Here is a 22,666-nt window from a genome sequence, read left to right on the forward strand (position 1 = left end):
CCATATAGGCTTTGACCCCAAATTTTATAGTATTGTGATAGAAGCTATAAATGACAATAATATAAATTGGTCAGATATTGCAATTGTGAAGAAGTTTCGTCATATGCATCAGACGCTACCGTCATCCTATAAGCTCTTATCTTTTGAGGAATTCATCAAATTCCCTCTTCACAAGTAGCAGTATAACTACTAGATTGCTTTCTATACTTACAATAAGTCCTCTCTCTATATGTGCTTGTGGGACATTACTCTCTTTTATCTATAAAAATGGCATAGCCATAATGATATAATAATCATTATATAAGTATCTTTCCTTTCTCTATATGTGCTTGTGGGACATTACTCTCTTTTATCTATAAAAATGGCATAGACATTACTCTCTTTTATCTATAAAAATGGCATAGCCATAATGATATAATAATCCTTATATAAGTATCTTTTCTTTTTCTCTCATACCCACGGATACATAACATGTTAAATTAACTCATACTTAAAAAAATAATTTCTCTTTTGGAGATGCGGGGTATCGATCCCCGTACCTCTCGCATGCTAAGCGAGCGCTCTACCATCTGAGCTACATCCCCACAATTTTTGCATCACAAAATCCTAAATTTCCCATCATCAATAATAGTGAAAATGAAGAAATATTGCTACCCAACATGTCATGAATAAGGAAAAATTAAAAAGAAATAATATATTTAATAATAGTTAGTCTTATTTTTTGGAGGTGCGGGGTATCGATCCCCGTACCGCTCGCATGCAAAGCGAGCACTCAACAATCTGAACTACATCCCCATGATTTTTACATCATAAACCCTAAATGTCCCATCATCAATAATAGTGAAAATAAAAAAAATATCAAAATATTATTAACAAATAGTTTGGTTTGGTGATGCGGGGGCATCCATAAGTGTGAAAATGAAAAAATATAATAACAAATTAAATACTTTCTTTTGGAGATGCGGGTTATCAATCCCTGTACAACTCGCATGCAAAGCGAGCGCTCTACCATCTAAGCTACATCTCCACAATTTTTACGTCACAAAACCCCAAACGTCTCGTCATGAATAATAGTGAGAATGAAAAATATCGCTACTCATTATGTCATAAACAAGGAAATATTGAATAGAAATAAAATAGTAATAACGAATAGTTTCTTTTGGAGATGCGAGGTATCGATCCCCGTATCTCTCGCATGCTACAATCCCATGATTTTACATCAAAAAACTCTAAACTTCCCGTCATCAATGATATTGAAATGAAAAACTATCCCCGCTCATTATGTCATTAATAAGGAAAAATTTAAATTAATAAGGAAAAATTTAAAAGAACTAATATATTTAGTAATCGTTTCCTTTGTTGATGCATGGTATTGATCTCAATACTTCTCACATGGGATGCAAACGCTCTACATCTAAGCTATATCTTCAAGATTCTTGCGTCACAAAATCCTAAACATCTCGTCATCAATAATAGTGAAAATAAAAAAAATAACGCTATTCATTATGTCATAAATAAGAAAAAATTGAATAGAAATAAAATAGTAATAACGAATAGTTTCTTTAGGAGATATGGGGTATCGATCCGATCCCCATACCTCTTGCATGCTAAGCAAGCAATCTACCATCTAAGCTACATTCCCACAATACTTATATCAAAAAACCCTAAATGTCCCGTCATCAATTCTAGTGAAAATGAAAAAATATCTCCACTAATTATGTCATAAATAAGGAAAGGTTGAATAGAAGTAAAATATTAATAACAAATAGTTTCTTTTGAAAATGCGGGATATCCCTTTACCTCAAACATGCTAAATCTCTAACATAGCTCTACCATCTAAGCTACATCCCCACAATTCTTACATCATAAGACCCTAAATTACCCATCATCAATAATAGTGAAAATGAAGAAAATATAGAGATGCAAGGTATTGATCCCCATACCTCTCGCATGCAAAGCGAGTGCTTTACCATCTAAGCTATATCCCCACAATTATTATGTTACAAAGTCCTAAACATCTCGACATCAGTAATAGTGAAAAATGAAAAACTAACCCAGCTCATTATGTCCTAAATAAGAAAAAATTGAAAAGAAATAATATATTTAGTAATCGATTCAATTGAGATGCAAGGTATTGAAGGTATTGATCCCCGTACTTTCCACATGGGAAATTAACACTCTACCATTTGAACTACATCCCTACGATTCTTACATCAGAAAACCCTAAACGTCCCTTCATCAATAATTGTGAAAATGAAAAAGTATCTCTGCATATTATGTCATAAATAAGAAAATATTGAATAGAAATAAAATATTAATAATAAATAGTTTCTTTTGGAGATGCGAGGTATTGATCCTCGTACCTCTCATATGCTAAGTCGTACCTCTCTTATGCTAAGCGAAGCTACATCCCCACAATTCTTGCATCACAAAACCCTAAATTTTTCATCATCAATAATAGTGAAAATGAAGAAATATCGCTACTCAACCTGTCATGAATAAGGAAAAATTGAAAAGAAATAATTTTCAATAATATATTTAATAATATATAGTTTTATTTTGGAGATACGTGTGGTATCTATCCCCGTACCACTCGCATGCAAAGCAAGCGGTCTACCATTTAAGCTACATCCCCACGATTCTCACGTCACAAAATCCTAAACGTCTCGTCATCAATAATAGTGACATGAAAAACCATCCCTGCTCATTATGTCGTAAATAAGAAAAAATTGAAAAGAAATAATATATTTAGTGATCGATTCATTTGGAGATGCAAGATATCGATCTCCGTACTTTCCACATCAGAAGCGAGCGCTCTACCATCTGAGCTACATCTCCACGATTCTTAAATTAAAAAATCATAAACCTCCCATCATCAGTAATTGTGAAAATGAAAAATATCTCCGCTCATTATTTCATAGAGTAATTCTCGTTGCACAGGGCGAGACCTCTAATCCATGAAATTTTTGTACTAGAAATGAAGAAACTGGAGATGGTCCCCAAACATCTGTATGGACCATTTCCAATTGCACTTTCTTTGGTTCCCTGGCAGCGTCAACCAGATTAACCCTACGGCGTGACAATCCTTGAGCTTCCACTCCTCTGTGGTCATGGTATCCAGCTTCACACCCAAAATGGGTTCCTGAATATCTTTTTCGTACAGATAATCTTCAATCTGCATCTTCTAGAAACTGATATCGAATCCATCAAACTTTTCAATTTTAGTCTTTTAACTTTCCATCTTCACAGATCGTGGTGAATCTCTCCTCGCTCTGATACCAGTTATTAGAATCACACAACAACGCACACACTTGATCTAAATGAACACAAAGAACATGATAGAGAAAATGTAAGAAGAAATATTGACTAATGATTTTGTATTAATGACTTCTGTTATGCAAAGAGGGGATATGGAGAATGAGAAATGTACATTTAGGAAGCACTGACTAATGGGTATACATATGATTTCAGTTTATTATATATAGCTTCACTATATGTAACCGCCTATTATATATAATTATTTAGTATATATATCTCTATCAGATTTTTACTATAAATAGTCAGCCTTCATATCCAACATTCTAGAGCCCAAATAATTAGGGATTGACATCCTCCTAGAACACAAAGTCATTTACATGCCCCTAGCAAAATGCCTAGTAGTAATGTAATCTAACCCAAGGATCATTCAGACAAACATCCATCAACCAAGCGGGGTGAAAATGATGACGATAGTACAGTTAAGAAAGAATCTTAGCCATGATGAATCTACACTTGCTGCCATTGTTGTATTTGAAAAGGGGGAGCTTAAGTGTGCCAACCTCAACAAAAACTTTATTGCCACTACATGAACACCACGACCCAAAACAAGAAGGTCAGATATTGGGTTTTAACCCCACCAAGAGAGATAAATCACAAGATTAGTTTTATGTCCCCTACCACAAATAGATGTCATGCGGCTGAGCCTGAGCTAGTTGAATTCTACAAATAGCAAAATGGCATGTTCACAGTCGGGTTTATTTGACCTCTAAAGGCTCTTGTCACTAATCACTCAAATGCTTGGCAAAGACACCAAGTCAACACCACGACTGAAGAAGGGAGACAAAATAAACCACTAAAAGCAACACATGTTCACCCAAAAATACCATCCAGACGGATGAAGAGAAGGGTCGACCACGATAATTTCAAAGCAACTTTGAGTTCAAAGCAACAAGAACCAAAGACTGCTTTGAAATTATCGTGGTCGACCCTTCTCTTCATCCGTCAGTGACTTGAAACGTTATTATTCTGACCAAGAAAACATCAAGTAACAGCAGGTGGTATGACGTCATGCAAAGAAGAAATTGTTTCAAGCGAAGAAAGTAGGAAAGACACCAACAGAGAAGACTTGAAGAGTTAACAAACCGATAAGTGATTTTCAATAGCTCCTAGTAGGTTGGAAAAGACTCCTCAATACTAAGATCATCTAGAAGCGCGTCGCGAGACCTAAAGTCAGCCTCATTCTACAACGTTGAGTTTATGAAGAGCCGGTTGAGAGAGATATTGACAAATTGTGTAAGGACAGATGTCGCGGTCATGATTGGCCGAGACATGTTGGCTGTGGCTGCATGTTAGATGTCTCAGCTATTCTTGTAAACGATTTGTGGTTCATGGTGGCATGCTCATTCCAAACATGTTTTACTTGGTTTCATCTTAGATAGGTCTTTATTATTATTGTTTTGCCAATACGGGGTGTATAATTAGTTCTCAAAATCATATCTACACCCATCAGGACTAAAATGTCCCAAAATGTACTATAGGAGAACGTGACCAGTTGTTGTTTCTTCACTTTTAGCTTATAACATTGCTTTATTTGAAATTGTTTTTAACGTATTTCCTCGCTCAAGTTTTCTAAAATATTTCTTCTAAACGTGATTCGAGCATACACTGCTATTGTTCGTTTAGTCTAAATTTTGCATGGTTGACTTGTTCATTGGATTAGAACAAATGTCACATAATCATTGTCTCACTACTGCAAGAGTGCGATTGTGACACTTGTCTTCCGTTCAGTTGTGGGCCGCATCTTCTGACTAGTTACGTGAGTTTGGCCTGGAGCATACGTGTAGGTTGAAAAAGAAATGGTTGGATGTGGACTGTAAATAAGGGTTGGGCCACGGAAGGTTTATTTTTTTTAACACATATGGACTTTGGGCTAATGAGTCTTAAATTTGGGTTCGTTTGAAAATTTTTTGTTCGTTTTTTAGTTCAAACGAACCCAAATTAAACCTACTAGTTTCTTCTTTCTTGCACGACTCACTCCTATTCTCTATTCTGCCTCTTTTTGCTCTCTGAAACTTCTTTAAAGGCTATTGTTCACCGATTATTTGGGAGCATCTTCCTTAAAAGAATTGTGACCACAGATGAACTATGTAGAAAATTTGTACCCCCTTTTCTAAAACCTTTAGCGGACAACATACCCAAAACAGATGCGCTGACTAGACTGCGCTACACCTCGTCTCAACCCCCCCTCCCCTCGGAGCATATGGATCCACCCAATCGATGAACACTTAAACCAAACTCGCTCATCCTTTTTGGCACAGGGACTCGAGAACCAATCCGAGTAATCAACAGTGGGGAGACCTCTTAAAGCAACAAGCGAGAATGGCTAGGTTGATAGCAGGGTTAAATAAAAGGCAAGTATTAAAAGACGTATCGCATAACCATCCCTGTAAGCAGCTTCATTCTTTCTTGATCTATGAACCGACTTTATGAAAAAAATCAGTCTTTCGGCTGAAAGTGTGACTGTTGGGTATGGATAAGCAGGACCTCTTGGTTCAGGGGAAACCGAAGATGTTGGGTAAGAAAGCTAAGCAGACAAGTACAGGACGGACAAAATGCACATACAAATTGATTGACATGATCCCTCTCCCTCTCTCTTTGGCTAGTTGGCTAGTTGCACGATAAGCGGGAAAGCATACCACGTAGGGAAAGAAAGGCTGCTCGATCTTCTTTAAGGCCAACTCTCAACAACGAGCTCACCAGGTAATGCTATAAGTTCAATAGAAGTCCAAGGTTTCGTCTACTACAGACCAGAAAGCTCTTAGAGGAGCTAACATGAAATGAGAAATACATTCGATTACGGCAACTAATAGATAGCGAACTTTTTGGTAGAAACTGAATGATCCCTTGGCTCGGGCAAGGAAAAGGTAGTCGTACTTCTACCTTTTCCGTCGGACGATAGGAAAGTTTGAGCTGAAAGATTGAATCACACCTGATTGGAAAGGCGGGCTTAGCAGGTTTCTCCAAACGTATAAATAAAAAGAGGAAGCAACCGGTTCTAAAGAGGATACCGATACGCATACATTCTCGCATGGAATAACCTAGCTGAACCGGATCAAGGGTCCTAACCTAGTCCGACGGACCTTCTTTGGCTGGCCCCCGCCCCTTGTAACAAGGTCAATGCGTACGTGCTTTTTTCTTTCTTTTAGAGAGATAGCTTACCAGCTCTTTCGGCTCATAGCAGCAGTATGAAAAGCAGAATTCTCATCTTGAGTCGAGTCCACATTGCCATACGAATTGACATCGGCCAAACCAAGAGCTCCTATTTTTTCTTTAATGAAAGCGGATCTAACAGTTTCGATAAAACCAACATCTTTTAAAGACGGAGTCGCTCTGCCTTGATCACCGTGGACATATGCAGCTCCCGCTTTACCTTTGCCTACCGTGAATAGGAAAGTTCCCTCACGATAGGCTCTCCCAGCTCCCGAACGTCTTTCTATCAATCGAGAGAGGTATAGAATAGTACACAAACCAACAAGACAAGAATAGACTCATAAGATGGGCGGTTAGGGAAGCGATTTCATTTGTGTTATCCGCCAAGAAAATGATCAAGGAATTCTCTATACACGGTTGAGAGATGACCATATTGTTGCACATCCTAAATAAAGTACCGTAGGCAAGCGAAGCTAATGAAATCGTGTAGAACTCAGATCCACTTTCTCTTCGATTCGTAAACTTCAATTATAATTTCAATTGAGGATGTCAATGACAAAAAAGTGCAGGAGGCTAGAAGGTTTGTAGTGGAAGAAAATAACAAGAGTCATGGACATCGTTTCGTTTACAAGTTGTATCATGTGTCTTATTCATGGTTACTTAAATCTCGTTGAATTGGTGCGCCTTTCACATCAGAGACATTTGTGCCTTAAACCGAGCTCTTTGCAATAGCGAACTTATTAAAAACTCTTTGCTTGCTGCAACATTTGCTTGACAGAATTGGACCAAAGGACGATATGGACGACGGATCATGAAGTGTGACGTCGGATCTTTGTGCATACCATATTCATTAACTATAACATGGCAAGAAATTGTTTATGTTTTGACTGGGCTTGCCATATTTTGTTGTTCTTATATATCTTTAGTTACCTGTGATTAAAGCAAAGAAGTATAGACATGGTTTCCAACCAACCTTTCCTTTATAGTTAGTTCGACGAATGGGTTTTTGTTATCATTTTATCTTTAACCCTTCCGCTCGATTTTGTATTATGATATCATACAGGGAATGAGAAGCGACCTTACTTGGACAAAATTATATACCGTTTGATAATTATTGTTGATAACAAAGATAAATTGAATTATAAGCATTTTAAGTTCAAAAGTAACAAATTACTTGTACACTTTTACTTATAATCTTCATATTCTTTATATAGCGATAAGGAAGGGAGGGATAGAAAAGATACTCATAATATCATTATGACTATGCCATATTTCATTAATAAAAGAGAGTAATACATCCACAAACACACACATATATTTCGAGAGAGAGAGAGAGGGCTTATTATAAGTAGAGATAGCATTCTAGTAGTTGTATTGCTACTTGTGGACAAGGAACTCAAGAACTTCTTTAAAAGATGAGAGCTTATGAGTAGGTGGCGATGGATATATCACATGCACAAAAAGAAAGTTCTGCAGCTTTGTAATAAAAGACCATGGAATATCATCGTTATTTATAACTTCTATCACAATAATATAAATTCTGCGAGGACGACGTTCTCTAGTCATACCAACCAGACCGTTCACCACACGCTTGTAGATGAAACGATGTCCAATATTCTCGTTATTCTTTTCAACTACGAACCTTCCTGCATTCTGCACTACTAGGATATTGACATCCTTAATTGGTACTAAAGCATCTAAAGGCAACCCTTCCACACGGCTCATTCTAACACCTTTGGTAAATAGTTCCAAGAGACATTGTTAGGCCGATTTTGTTCATGAATACTTAAGAATTTGATATTTATAGTTGTAGTTGAACGCTACTTAAATTGATGAAGTGAAATCTTACATTAGAGTCTAATAAAGCGTTTGTCCATTAGAATAGGTTGGAATTAAATTCTTTATAGTTCGAGATAATAGTTGTATTCTTTAAGTCATTGAGACTAGTGTTACTAGTACTTGTTAGTATATTTGAGTATAAATATTAAAATGATTAGTCATTAAATATTGTTTGAATTAAAGTGTTTATAATTCAAATGATCTTCATAACCTAATTCATAAAAAAAAAAAAAAAATAATTAGGAAGCATTTATGTGCTAGATCAAAATAAGATGCATAAAAAGAACTTGTGGTAATTACTTTATTCATAGACCTTTAATCTTAAAATTAACTTAAAATATTGCAATATTGTGATTCAATCGCCTATTATGAAATTAGACCCGAACTAAAAAAATAATATTTTTAAAGGAGGGAAAAGTTCATAAGCCAACCAATATATGTATTCAAAGATGAAGAATTCACAACAACAATCACAAACAATATTAATTAGCATTTTGTCTTTTGGTTTGTCACATTTTCAAACATGAACAAACCTCAATTTCGAGTCGGTGAGTATTATGGATCATAATCGACAGTACTTTGCACGTAGCTTTGAGCATTCACAAAAGGTCGAAAGTTGAATTTCTTTAGAATGGTAACCAAATAATCGATGATTATTGTTGAATTTCCAAAAAATACACCACAAATTTCATTTATAGATATAAATGGAACCATTGATATAAAACCCTGATTATATAATTGCATCTTCACTAACAAACCCACCTGGGAGTGATCATCTTCACCAAAGGCGGCAAATTAAGAAGCCTTTCACAATTACTCAAAAGTGAACTTTTAAGACAAATGAAGCTATATTTGAGCAAGAAACATCATGTTACATTTGTCTGGGATACCACGGAGCCACCAATGCAAGCAATCACTACCACCCGAAGTTTTTTTGATATTGTAGTTGGATCTATGAGACTTATCCCTCAGATGTGAAAGAGTAATTATATCCAACATTCTTACTTGTATGCCTCTTACAGTACTCTCAACAAATGGATCGCTTGATCTATTCTACTCTACTTTACTTCCTCTTGATAACGGTGTGGTATTGACATAACTCATATTGCTGATAATCATCACTTACATCCAAAACAAGAGTATAGCGGTCGACTATCGTCAAGGACCCATTCCCCATTTTCATTCCTACCGACGGAAAAGTTTTATTACATTCATTTCTTTCTCCTTTCTAACTTCTTCATTCTCACATTAAACTTTTTTCTATTTAAAAAAAAATTAAACGTGAAAAGAGAGAAAGAAGAAGAAGAACAAAGAAAACCCTTAATTTTGAAAGCTTATCAAATACTCTTTGACCGATGTAAAGAAAGCTTGAGAATAATTTATTCTCACGTCCCTCTTTGACACTTGTTGGATATATATCCGTCCTTCACATGTCGTATCATAATCATATCATATCGTAAAAACTTCGTGGTTATATCTTTCCCTAATTTATCATAGCCTTAACGTCCTTAGACATATCATAGTTGTGTCGTTACCTGAACGTACCTTAGTCATAACTTTACAGGAACGTATCGTAACGCTATCGTTCTATCAATCTATCATAATCCTATCCCTTTCTACCCATAACCTAATCGTATTGTTTTATGAATTCATCGTAACCATATCGTTTTTATCAATCTGTCATACCCATAGCACTTCGATACGAAACCAAACCATAACGTTTCATGAACATGTCTTACTCCTATCGTTACATTACGTTTAGTGCATCCTTCTCGTATTTTATCTCAAATATACCATTGAACACATGGTACCGTAAGTATTATCATACAATTCACATATTATAACATATCATAAGCATATCGATTCACAAATATTTCACACATATCAATATATATGACACTTGCAAAACTACGGGCACAGTCAACATCAAATATAACCATACGGATCGTAAGGCCACCTACCTGATTAGCTTAGGCTAGTGTCCCCAATTTATCCTTAAGAAAGTTTGATTTGTCCTTTGTATTAAAGTCAACCTATATGAACATGACATCAATTTCAATCATTTCTCTAAATTGTATGATGCTCTAGTGTTAGATTTCATGGGAATATTGCATGAGTAAAGTCTTGAAATGTCTATATATCAAAACTGTTTAACACTTTCCAAATCTTGATTTTTGGCCGTTTGTGTGTTTTTTTTTTTTTTTTTTTTTTACTTGTGTTCCTGATCTTACTTTGGTATGTTTGTTACATTTTTTTTTATAATTATGTTAGCAATTAGCCAATTTAATCAATTCATCCTTTATGTTTCTTTTTTTTTTTTTTTAATAATTATGTTAGTCATTAATTTTGGCTAATTTAATCTATTCTATTTATTTTATTTTATGTTATTTTATTTTTCTTTTGCTATTGATGGACGTATCTTTCTAAAACATACTAAATAAAACTAAATAATTGGTTATGAGAGGATATGAGATATAACTTAAGGTTAAATCTCTTTCCGTATGAGAATAACTCATTCTCATGTCCATCTTTACTACCGTGTACTAAATTAAGGATTTTATTTCTCTTTGGTCATAGCCTTCCTTAAAGCACAAATTTGAAGTGGTAGTCAATTATAATATTTGACGTGCTAGTTTTCAAACTACTTTAAATGGGGGTAAAGAAAGCATGAGAATAACTTAGTGTCACTAATCTGACACGTGTTGGGCATGTACTAAATACATGTTAATACAATGGATACATTACAAATTTATAATCCATCCTATCAGACACTTGACTTTGAATATATTTTGAGAGTGAAACGTACATTAACCTTTTTTTTTTAAGTATACAAATATATAAACTTATTTATATGAATTTATTTCTAATATAAAATTGATAAATTTTTTGAAATAATTCTTTTTAATTAATGTATCATTGTCACATCGGTGTCCTAGTTTTTTAAGAATGACATGTTACTGTTAGGAACAGAAAAAGAAAACTGGAAAGATAAAAAGAATTGGAGAAATCTCTCATCCAATTCAACTATGACTAAATCAAATCTAATTCAAATAACTAGATCAAATCTAATCCAAATAACTCAATCAAATCTAATCGTCGCTGTTGCCCAGCTTCACTGAATCTCTGAAACTTCCATCAAAATCTGCAAAATATTTCTTCTTCCCACACATATGATTGCTACATCCCGAGTCAAGGAACCACATATCTTCTATATTGGCCTTATTCATATTCACGTAAGCCATCAGTGACATCTCTTCTTGACTCTCTGCATAGTTTGTCTCCTTCTGCTTGCTTTGACATTTCCATTGAAAATGTCCTAGCTTGTGACAGTTATAACACTCCACTGTGGCCTTGTTGAAGGTTTGTCTGCCTCGTCTGGTATTGCTTTGACATTCCCATTGAAAATGTCCTAGCTTGTGACAGTTATAGCACTCCACTATGGCCTTCTTGAAGGTTTGTCTACCTCGTCCCCTTCCTCTGCCTCTAAAGCTTCCACAACCTTGACTCCTTCCTCTAGCAGACTGCACAAGTGGACTCTCCATCGACATACTTTTATTATGACACACGTAGAAGATTGCTGCTTCTAGTTTTAACTAGTTTAGGGCATGGGTCTGATACCAAAATGTTAGGAACAGAAAAAGAAAACTGGAAAGAGCATGGCTCTGATACCAAAATGTTAGTAACAGAAAAAGAAAACTCGAAAGATCAGAAGAACTGGAAGAAATCTCTCATCCAATTGAAGAATGACTAAATCAAATCTAATTCAAATAACTAGATCAAATCTAATCCAAATAACTCAATCAAATCTAATCCTAACAGTTACCATATCTATTTAGTATCATATTTATGTCTCGTATCTATATCTCATTTTTATTTTTGTGACTCTGAGATATTTTTCTTTTATAAATAGATATCTTCACGAAAATCAGTTTAATTTATGTTGAGATGGAGAATAAAAATTGACACTTAAGAACGTTGATACTTGGGACTTTGATTCCTCTTAGTGTGAAGCTTGCATCTTGCAATTACTTGGGAAGAAGATGTGTTTCACTTAAAATTCACTCCAGAGAAAATAATCAAATACTTGTGTAGAGGATGTGTTTCACTTAAAATTCACTCAAGAGAAAATAATCAAATACTTGGGTAGAGGATAACTTTCAAAAATAATGATTTTTACATGTAAAGGAAACCATAAACAAACCAACCATAAACAAACCATATAATCAAATACTTGGGTAGAGGATAACTTTCAAAAATAATGATTTTTACATGTAAAGCAAACCATAAAATAATAACAAATATTTCTCTTTTTTGGAGATGCAGGGTATCTATTCCTGTACCTCTCGCATGCAAAGCGAGCACTCTACCATCTGAGCTACATCCCAATGATTTTTACATCATAAACCCTAAATATCCCATCATCAATAATAGTGAAAATAAAAAATATCAATATATTAATAACAAATAGTTTGGTTTGTTGATGCGGGCATTGATAATTGTGAAAATGAAAAAATATAATAACAAATTAAATACTTTCTTTTGGAGATGGGGTTATCAATCCCTGTACAACTCGCATGCAAAGCGAGCGCTCTACCATCTAAGCTACATCTCCACAATTTTTACGTCACAAAACCCTAAACGTCTCATCATGAATAATAGTGAAAATGAAAAAATATCGCTACTCATTATGTCATAAATAAGGAAATATTGAATAGAAATAAAATAGTAATAACAAATAGTTTCTTTTGGAGATGCGAGGTATCGATTCCCGTATTTCTCGCATGCTACATTCTAACGATTTTACATCAAAAAACTCTAAACTTCCCGTCATCAATGATATTGAAAATGAAAAACTATCCCCGCTCATTATGTCGTAAATAAAGGAAAAAATTAAAAGAACTAATATATTTAGTAATCGTTTCCTTTGTTGATGCATGGTATCGATCCCAATACTACTCACATTTGATGCAAACGCTCTACCATCTAAGCTATATCCTCAAGATTCTTATGTCACAAAATCCTAAACATCTCGTCATCAATAATAGTGAAAATAAAAAAAATAACGCTATTCATTATGTCATAAATAAGAAAAAATTGAATAGAAATAAAATAGTAATAACGAATAGTTTCTTTTGGAGATATGGGGTTTTGATCCGATCCCCGTACCTCTCGCATGCTAAGCAAGCAATCTACCATCTAAACTACATTCCCACAATACTTATATCAGAAAACCCTAAATGTCCCGTCATCAATTCTAGTGAAAATGAAAAAATATCTCCGCTAATTATGTCATAAATAAGGAAAGGTTGAATAGAAGTAAAATATTAATAACAAATAGTTTCTTTTGGAGATGGGGATATCCCTTTGCCTCTTGCATGCTAAATGAGCTCTACTATCTAAGCTACATCCCCACAATTGTTGCATCATAAAACCCTAAATTTCCCATCATAAGCTACATCCCCACAATTGTTGCATCATAAAACCCTCAAATTCCCATCATCAATAATAGTGAAAATGAAGAAAATCTAGAGATGCAGGTATCAATCCCCATACCTCTCACATGCAAAGCGAGTGCTCTACCATCTAAGCTATATCCCCACAATTCTTATGTCACAAAGTCCTAAACATCTCGTCATCAATAATAGTGAAAATGAAAAACTATCCCGCCTCATTATGTCCTAAATAAGAAAAAATTGAAAAGAAATAATATATTTAGTAATCGATTCAATTGGAGATGCAAGGTATTGATCCCCGTACTTTCCACATGGGAAATGAACTCTCTACCATTTGAACTACATCCCTACGATTCTTATATCAGAAAACCCTAAACATCCCTTCATCAATAATTGTGAAAATAAAAAAGTATCTCTGCATATTATGTCATAAATAAGGAAATATTGAATAGAAATAAAATATTAATAATAAATAGTTTCTTTTGGAGATGCGAGGTATCAATCCTCGTACCTCTCGTATGCTAAGCCGTACCTCTCGTATGCTAAGCCGTACCTCTCGTATGCTAAGCCGTACCTCTCGCATGCTAAGCGAAGCTACATCCTCACAATTCTTGCATCACAAAACCCTAAATTTTCCATCATCAATAATAGTGAAAATGAAGAAATATCGCTACTCAACCTGTCATGAATAAGGAAAAATTGAAAAGAAATAATTTTCAAGAATATATTTAATAATAGATAGTTTTATTTTGGAGATGCGTGGTATCTATCCCCGTAACTCTCGCATGCAAAGCAAGCGGTCTACCATTTGAGCTACATCCCCACGATTCTTATGTCGCAAAATCCTAAATGTCTCGTCATCAATAATAGTGACATGAAAAACTATCCATGCTCATTATGTCGTAAATAAGAAAAAATTGAAAAGAAATAATATATTTAGTGATCGATTCATTTGGAGATGCAAGGTATCAACCCCGTACTTTCCACATCAGAAGTGAGCGCTCTACTATCTGAACTACATCCCCACGACTATATTAGAAAATCCTAAACCTCCCGTCATCAATAATTGTAAAAATTAAAAATATCTATGCTCATTATTTCATAACTAAGGAAAGATTGAATAATATATTTAGTGATAATGAAAAAATATCTCTGCTCATTATTTCATAACTTTAGTGATCGATTAATTTGGAGATGCAAGGTATCGATCTCCGTACTTTCCACATCGGAAGCGAGCGCTCTACCATCTGATCTACATCCCCACGATTCTTACATTAAAAAATCCTAAACCTCCCGTCATCATAATTGTGAAAATAAAAAATATCTCCGCTCGTTCTAACATAGTTTACATATGTGTCACTTGTGTTATTTTAATGTATTTATGTACTTGGTAAATGTCTTTCATACTACAATCTCTTGAAGGGGCATTTTGAGAATCGAACTTTCATACCACTAGACCAAAGTATGTATGAAGCCTTAGGCCTAGGTATTAAGAAAGACTATGAGTATTAAGAGCGTGATGGTAAGTATAAAATGTCGAATATGAAGTTAGGTTGATTTCAAATATGAAGTACTTAGATAAGAAAAGACTTGGACATAGGGGTATTTCAAGAATTGAACTCAAAACCCCTTGCACCCCAAGTGAGAATCATACCACTAAACCAAATGCCTTTTCTTAAACACCCAATATTTTTAGCTTCTACTCAAATATATTTTTCTCTTAGTAGTTGGAGGGCTATAAAACGAAAAGTTGAATTGTTATAATATACAAGGGTTATCAAATAAACCAACAACCCAACAAAAGAAACAAACTAATCAATTTTGGTTGGATTGATTCGGTTCAGTTCATCAGTTTGTTTGATTTAATTTTTCTATTTTGCCTCGTATGACAAGAAAATAAAGTTGTATTGAATGCACCTTAGTTTCATTTATGACAAACTCATATGAAACATAATTGCATTAATAGTACTCAGAGTTGGAGTCTATAAGCATTTCATGAACTTCAGTGCAATTCATGCTTCATTCAAATGGAGATAAACTTTAGTTAGGTAAGGGAAACTTTAAATTACTTCATGTGGAGCTTCAATTACTATATGCTAGTTACAAGCTTTAGGATTGACTAATTCGGCACGAATTCATGGATTTAGGGAAATTTTTGTGTAATTATCAACTACAACTTATGTTTTCAAATTTGTAGGACATAATTTAGGTAGTTGTTTTTATGAGTTGTAAACTTGTTTCTTTGCATAATATGGATTTAGTTGAACTATTATTATCGATAAGATGGAGAAAGAAATTGTCTTTGAATTGACTAATAAACCTAGGTTCATCGTTGTTGTCTTTTAACTTGTGATTTTGCAAAAAGCTTAACTAATATGAACTGTCATGTCGCAAGAACTTTAAGGTAAATCAAGAATATACCCTACACATCATTCAAGATGGCAATAAAATGGAGTTAAATTGAACGTACTTTAGTTTCATGTCTGGCGTGTTCAAGATAAAATATAATTGTATTAATGATATTGAGCCTGGAATCTATAAGAATTTAATGATCTTAAGAGAAATTCCAGTTTTATTAGAGGATACCAACTTTATTTATGGTACTAGGAGTTCAAGAATCTAGATTTGAATCTGGTTAAGGAACAGTAAAATTTGAAAGTTTTGAATTCTAGACCAAATTTGTACCTAATTATTTCTTTTTATGACTAATTATAACTTAAGAGAAAAATATTTTTATAAGGATAGATTTATCTCTAAAGCTTTGGTGACGAAACCATGTTCAGACTAGCAATTTAAAGTCAGGAGATGCGGTCACAGGTGTGATTATTTTGGATGGGTTCGTAATAGAACTTACCGTTGAGATGAGGGAGCCTTCAAAGGTTGTGCACTCACAGATGGGGTTGTTATGTAGCGTTAGTCTGTCTTTGTGTTTGAGTTTTTTTGTATTTTTTTTTTTTTTGTAATTGTATCCCAAACACTTTTTTTTTGTTTCGATAAATTTGATCAACACCGTCTTATAATTTAATTTAATTTTATATATAATGTTGTGTTGTTTTCTCAATCTCATTTTAATTTTACAACATTTTCTTATTTTATATTAATTTACTTTTATTTTTATTTTTTTTAGTCTCAATTTTAGTTTTTATTTGAGTTTTGAACCCTTAAAAGTTGGGTTGTGACAGATTGGTATCAGAGCAGCCAGATTTTAAATTATATAGATTTTTTCTTTGGATAAAGAGTCGTATATCTCTATGACTCAGCTCGATGACACGTCTCTCCGCGACCAAGTAAGCAGTATATGATATGTTGTAAAACTTGTATGAATTTATTGTATGTTTTGATTTTCGTGGTAGTTATAAAATGTCCTTGGACGTTAAAGAGTGAAAGTTAACTATATAAGACAATACTGGATCAACATTATAGTGTCTAAATATGGTGAGGAGGAAAAGAGTGGTCATGAGATATCTGACTAGCCTTACGAAAACAAAGAGTTGTCATTGCACAGGGCGAGACCTCTAATCCATGAAATTTTTGTACTAGAAATGAAGAAATTGGAGATGGTCCCCAAACGTCTGTATGGACCATTTCCAATCGCACTTTCTTTGGTTCCCTGGCAGCGTCAACCAGATTAACCCTACGACGTGACAATCCTTGAGCTTCCACTCCTCCGTTGTCATGGTATCCAGCTTCACCCCCAAAATGGGTTCCTGAATATCTTTCTCGTACAGATAATCTTCAATCTGCATCTTCTACAAACTGATATCGAATCCATCAAATTTTCAATTCCAGTCTTTGAACTTTCCATCTTCACAGATCGTGGTGAATCTCTCCTCACTCTGATACCAGTTATTAGAATCACACAACAACGCACACACTTGATCTAAATGAACACAAAGAACGTGATAGAGAAAATGTAAGAAGAAATATTGACTAATGGTTTTGTATTTATGACTTCTGGTATGCAAAGAGAGAATATGGAGAATGAGAAATGTAAATTTAGGAAGCACTGACTAATGGGTATACATATGATTTCAGTTTATTATATATAGCTTCACTATATGTAACCGCCTACTATATATAATTATTTAGTATATATATCTCTATCAGATTTTTACTATAAATAGTCAGCCTTCATATCGAACCTTCTAGAGCCCAAATAGTCAGGGATTGACATCCTGCTAGAACACAAAGTCATGTACATGCCCCTAGAAAAATGCCTAGTAGTAATGGAGTCTAACCCAACGATCATTCAAACAAACATCCATCAACCAAGAGGGGTGAAAATGATGACGATAGTATAGTTGAGAAAGAATCTTAGCCATGATGAATCTACACTTGCTGCCATTGTTGTATTTGAAAAGGGGGAGCTCAAGTGTTCCATCCTCAACAAAAACTTTATTGCCACTACATGAACACCACGACCCAAAACAAGAAGGTCAGATATTGGGTTTAACCCCACCAAGAGAGATAAATCACAAGATTAGTTTTATGTCGCCTACAAGAAATAGATGTCATGCGGCTCAGCCTGAGCTAGTTGAATTCTACAAATAGCAACATGGCATGGTCACAGTCGGGTTTATTTGACCTGCAAAGGCTCTTGTCAGTGATCACTCAAATGCTTGGCAAAGCCACCAAGCCAACCCCTCTACTGAAGAAGGGAGACAAAAACAAACCACTAAAGCAACACATGTTCACGCAAAAATACCATCCAGACGAATGTAGAGAAGGGTCTACAACGATAATTTCAAAGCAAATAGAGAGTTATGATAAGTTAAGGTCAAATCAACTTTGAGTTCAAAGCAACAAGAACCAAAGACTGGTGCGAAAATTCTATGGACTAGTCGAAGTTATCCACAAGATTAGGAAGACATCATATAGGATCCAATTGCTCCTATCGACCAAGAAGCTTTTGGAGGAGCTAACATGAAATGAGAAATACATTCGATTACGGCAACTAATAGATAGCGAATTTTTTTGTAGAAACTGAATGATCCCTTGGCTCGGGCAAGAAAAGGAAAAGGAAGTCGTACTCCTACCTTTTCCGTCGGACGATAGGAAAGTTTGAGCTGAAAGATTGAATCACACCTGGTAAGAAAGGCGGGCTTAGCAGGTTTCTCAAAATGTATAAACAAAAAGAGGAAGCAACCGGTTCTAAAGAGGTCAACGCGTACGTGCTTTTTCCTTTCGTTTAGCGAGATAGCTTACCAGCTCTTTCGGCTCATAGCAGCAGTATGAAAAGCGAAATCCTCATCCTAAGTCGAGTCGGCATTGCCATACGAATCAACATCGGCCAAACCAAGAGCTACTATTTTTCTTTAACGAAAGCGGATCTAACAGTTTCGATAAAACCAACCTCTTTTAAAGAAGGAGTCGCCCTGCCTTGATCACCGTGGATATATGCAGCTCCCGCTTTACCTTTGCCTACCGTGAAAAGGAAAGTTCCCTCACGATAGGCCCTGCCAGCTCCCGAACGTCTTTCTATCAATCGAGAGAGGTATAGAATAGTACAACAAACCAACAAGACAAGAATTGACTCATAAGATGGGCGGTCAGGGAAACGATTTCATTTGTGTTACCCGCCAAGGAAATGATCAAGGAATTCTCTATACACGGCTGAGAGATGACCGTATTGTTGCACATCCTGAATAAAGTGTCGTAGGCAAGCGAAGCTTTTAAAAATGAAAGCGTGTAGAACTCATATCCACTTTCTCTTCGATTCGTAAACTTCGGATCTAATCATTCTTTTGTCTCCGGGTGACTGAGAGAGAATTAAGGCCTGGCGTGCATCCGATTCGGTCAACAATAAGGTACAAAGAGGATTGATTAAATGGGCTTGAAGTTCCATTGTCACTGTTGACAGCAGAAAGAAAAGGAGACCAACAAGGATTGATTAGGGCAAAGAGGTGAACGTGAGAGCTCAAGAGAAGGGAACTTCCATTGACGAACGGCAACAAACCGGGAGAACTCTCTATTTCCTTATTCTCTTTCCTATTCCATCAATTTTACATGATGAAGATGCGGATTCCTCTGTTTAATTCAGTTTGTATGGAGCGCTAAACTTAATAGGGGAGGCGAGAAAGTTTTATATAGTTTAAGTATGTTGATGGTATGATTTTAGTTTATTAAAGAGTTGTTGTTAATAGCCCTAAGCAATGCTCCTAACGTTCTATTAACCACCTTAGTTTGCTCGTTAATCTGAAGATGACATGTAGTTGAAAACAATAATTTGTTACCCAATTTATGACTTAATATTCTTATAAATAATAGCCCTAAGCAATGCTCCTAATATTTTGTTACCCAATTTATGACTTAATATTCCAAAAGTGACTTAAAAATTTAACATCCCTATCTCTTTTTTTTTTTTTTTTTTTTGTGTAGCAAACATTGGCAACATTGACTACAAAACTTCTAAACATCGTGCTTCATGGCAAAGGTCATATGGATCGTGATGAGCATTTTCTCCCATATCTTGGTTTCGCTAACTAAAGTTTTCCAATAACTCCCAAACTTCATTACCTTATATAACCTCTTGGGATATGGATTCATATAACATTTCATAAAATAAGATCTACCGATGAATTTCATAGCATTTGAAGGTCATCTAGGTCATGAACCGAAGGTAAATTACCTTAGGGGTACTATGGTCATTTTACACTGTTTCTAGGTTTACCCACTTATCATTATCCAATGACCACCAAATTTCATATCTGGCCTCAACATACTATAATATGCTCAGTATTAAAATTTGATAGGCAGCGGAGCTCATATAGTGGGTTATTTTAACGTTACTTAAATCTCAAGCTATTTGATTGGTTCAGGGTCTTAACTCACGGTTCTTTGGGTTTTTCTTTCATATATCCTTAATTCATACTTGGTTTAGGGTTCATATGAAAATCCAAGCGATTTCTACAAGTATTTCTTAACAAAAAATCCAAGGTGGCTACTTGCCTCGTCGTCGACGTTTGGGACGTCCATTCTTGAGCTTCCAGTATCTAAATTACTTCAAAATTTCCTTCCACGTACTCCTTATTGTGTCTAGTTTCTGAAACTATAAGATTTTCTATGAGAATCGGTCTAGAATGGGGTTAAAATTGAGAAAACTCGAGAAAAGGTCAAATTTTGAGTTGACTTGGACAGTTCAGTTGAACTGGCCATATCATCGTTTTCTTCCTCTGAACAGGAAGAAGATGCGCATTTTTCGCGTCGCCGCCATCTGAAACTCGGCCTGTACAGTCACATTTACAGCGTTTCTCTCCTCAATTTCTTTGTGAAACTTAAAGATGGGTATTATAAGGAAGGGCTAGTGATTGATTTGATACCTTCTCGTGGATCGTAGCCTAAGATATTCGCTTCCAAAGTTCATCCAAAATCTGATTTATCGCTGGAGATAAAACAAAAGATTTCTTATTGAGTAGCCGATTCTAGGGGTTTCAAGGCCCTATTTCTTCATCGAACCTCTTCCATATCCTTTCTTCAGGCTAAAGGAATTGGTTTGGAGGAACGTCTTTGAATGTAAGACGTTAATTTCCAAAAATCATTCTCGGTATGCAACTCACTCGAAACGCCAGATTTTTTGATCTCTTGGGTAGCTTGTTTTATGATGTCTCCTCTCTCGATTCCTTCATCAAGTTTACTCAACTTCTTCCTCTGAAGCTAGAGGATCCTTAATTTGAAGGAAAAGAGATCGTAGATAGGAATTCGACTCTTATCCCCAATTTAATTTCGAAACCTATTTCCTTCAATTCGACACCTCTCGAGGTTACTTTTCTTTGTGGTCTTCTATGGAAGCATTCCTTGGAGGTGTAGAAACTGATTGGAATCATTCTTGCTCGACGAATCATCATGTATCCTCGGAGTGGATTTTCATGTTTTTCTTGAAGTTCTTCAATGGTTGATTGAATTGGGGGAATGATTTCTAGGCTCTTTTAGCACTATATTCTTTCATAGAACTTGTGGGTAATCTTGTTGAGAAATGTTAGGAATAACTTTCAAGAGAAATGGTGGAGGATTGCTCTCAAATTTGGAAGAAATTTGAGAGTAGGAGACCCATAATCTAAACGCTTATTGCCCTCGATTGGGGGATCGACCTTTCTCGATTCTTATTCCGTATTGTTGCTCCTACTTCAGACTTTATAGTAGGAGCTTAAACCTACATTGAGAGCTCCAGATTCTTCGTTATTTATAAGTTTGAAGAGAAATGGTGGAGGATTGCTCTCGAATTTGGAAGAAATCTGAGAGTAGGAGACCCACAATCTAAACGCTTATTGCCTTTGATTGGGGGATCGACCTTTCTCGATTCTTATTCCATATTGTTGCTCCTACTTCAGACTTTATAGGAGGAGCTTAAACCGACATTAAGAGCTCCAGAATCTTCGTTATTTAGAGATCGAACTTTTAGGATAATTTTTCAGAGATATCAACTCCGATCATAGCTTTACCGACCTTGGCTTTGAATACTAGTCGTTGGATGTGATGATCCATGCGTGTTTGTTCTAGATCATATCAAAATTGGGAGGAGATCCGACGGTTGAAATTTGTGTTCGAAGGATTTTGCTCGGATGGTCACGGTAGATGCTGTGATTCTAATTACAGTCGCATTTCTGTAATTATCCATTCTTCCAGGGGTATTTTGGTAATGTTCCACTTCCCGAATATTTTATTATTATTTTTCTCGAAAAATCCACAATTTTTCTACAAATTCCTCATCGCTTTTATATCATTTTTCGCTTATTTTGAATCTAGAGAAGAACAAAAAATACTAGATTAAAAATAGAGGTTAGTCCATGGCCCACACTCCAAAGTCCACTCTCATCCACCACCAACTATTAGTTACTTGAAAAAAAATGATAAACATGGAGTGAGTAAAACTTAGTAAGAAGGCTACTCGTAGGTTCTTAATCGCGACC

At 35.2% G+C, this 22,666-nt stretch overlaps 1 protein-coding gene and 1 non-coding gene across 2 annotated transcripts in view; both read right to left on the reverse strand.

Moving 5' to 3' along the window:
- LOC147790627 (uncharacterized) overlaps positions 1-22,666 on the reverse strand; it is a 54,256-nt gene that overhangs the window by 8,076 nt on the left and 23,514 nt on the right. The window lies entirely within an intron of this gene.
- On the reverse strand, positions 512-584 carry TRNAA-AGC (transfer RNA alanine (anticodon AGC)). The gene has a single exon. It is a non-coding gene; the product is annotated as a tRNA-Ala (tRNA).

This window comes from Cucurbita pepo, chromosome 10 (genome assembly GCF_057944985.1).
Source record: "Cucurbita pepo subsp. pepo isolate OVF chromosome 10, ASM5794498v1, whole genome shotgun sequence".
Classification (NCBI taxonomy): Eukaryota; Viridiplantae; Streptophyta; class Magnoliopsida; order Cucurbitales; family Cucurbitaceae; genus Cucurbita; species Cucurbita pepo.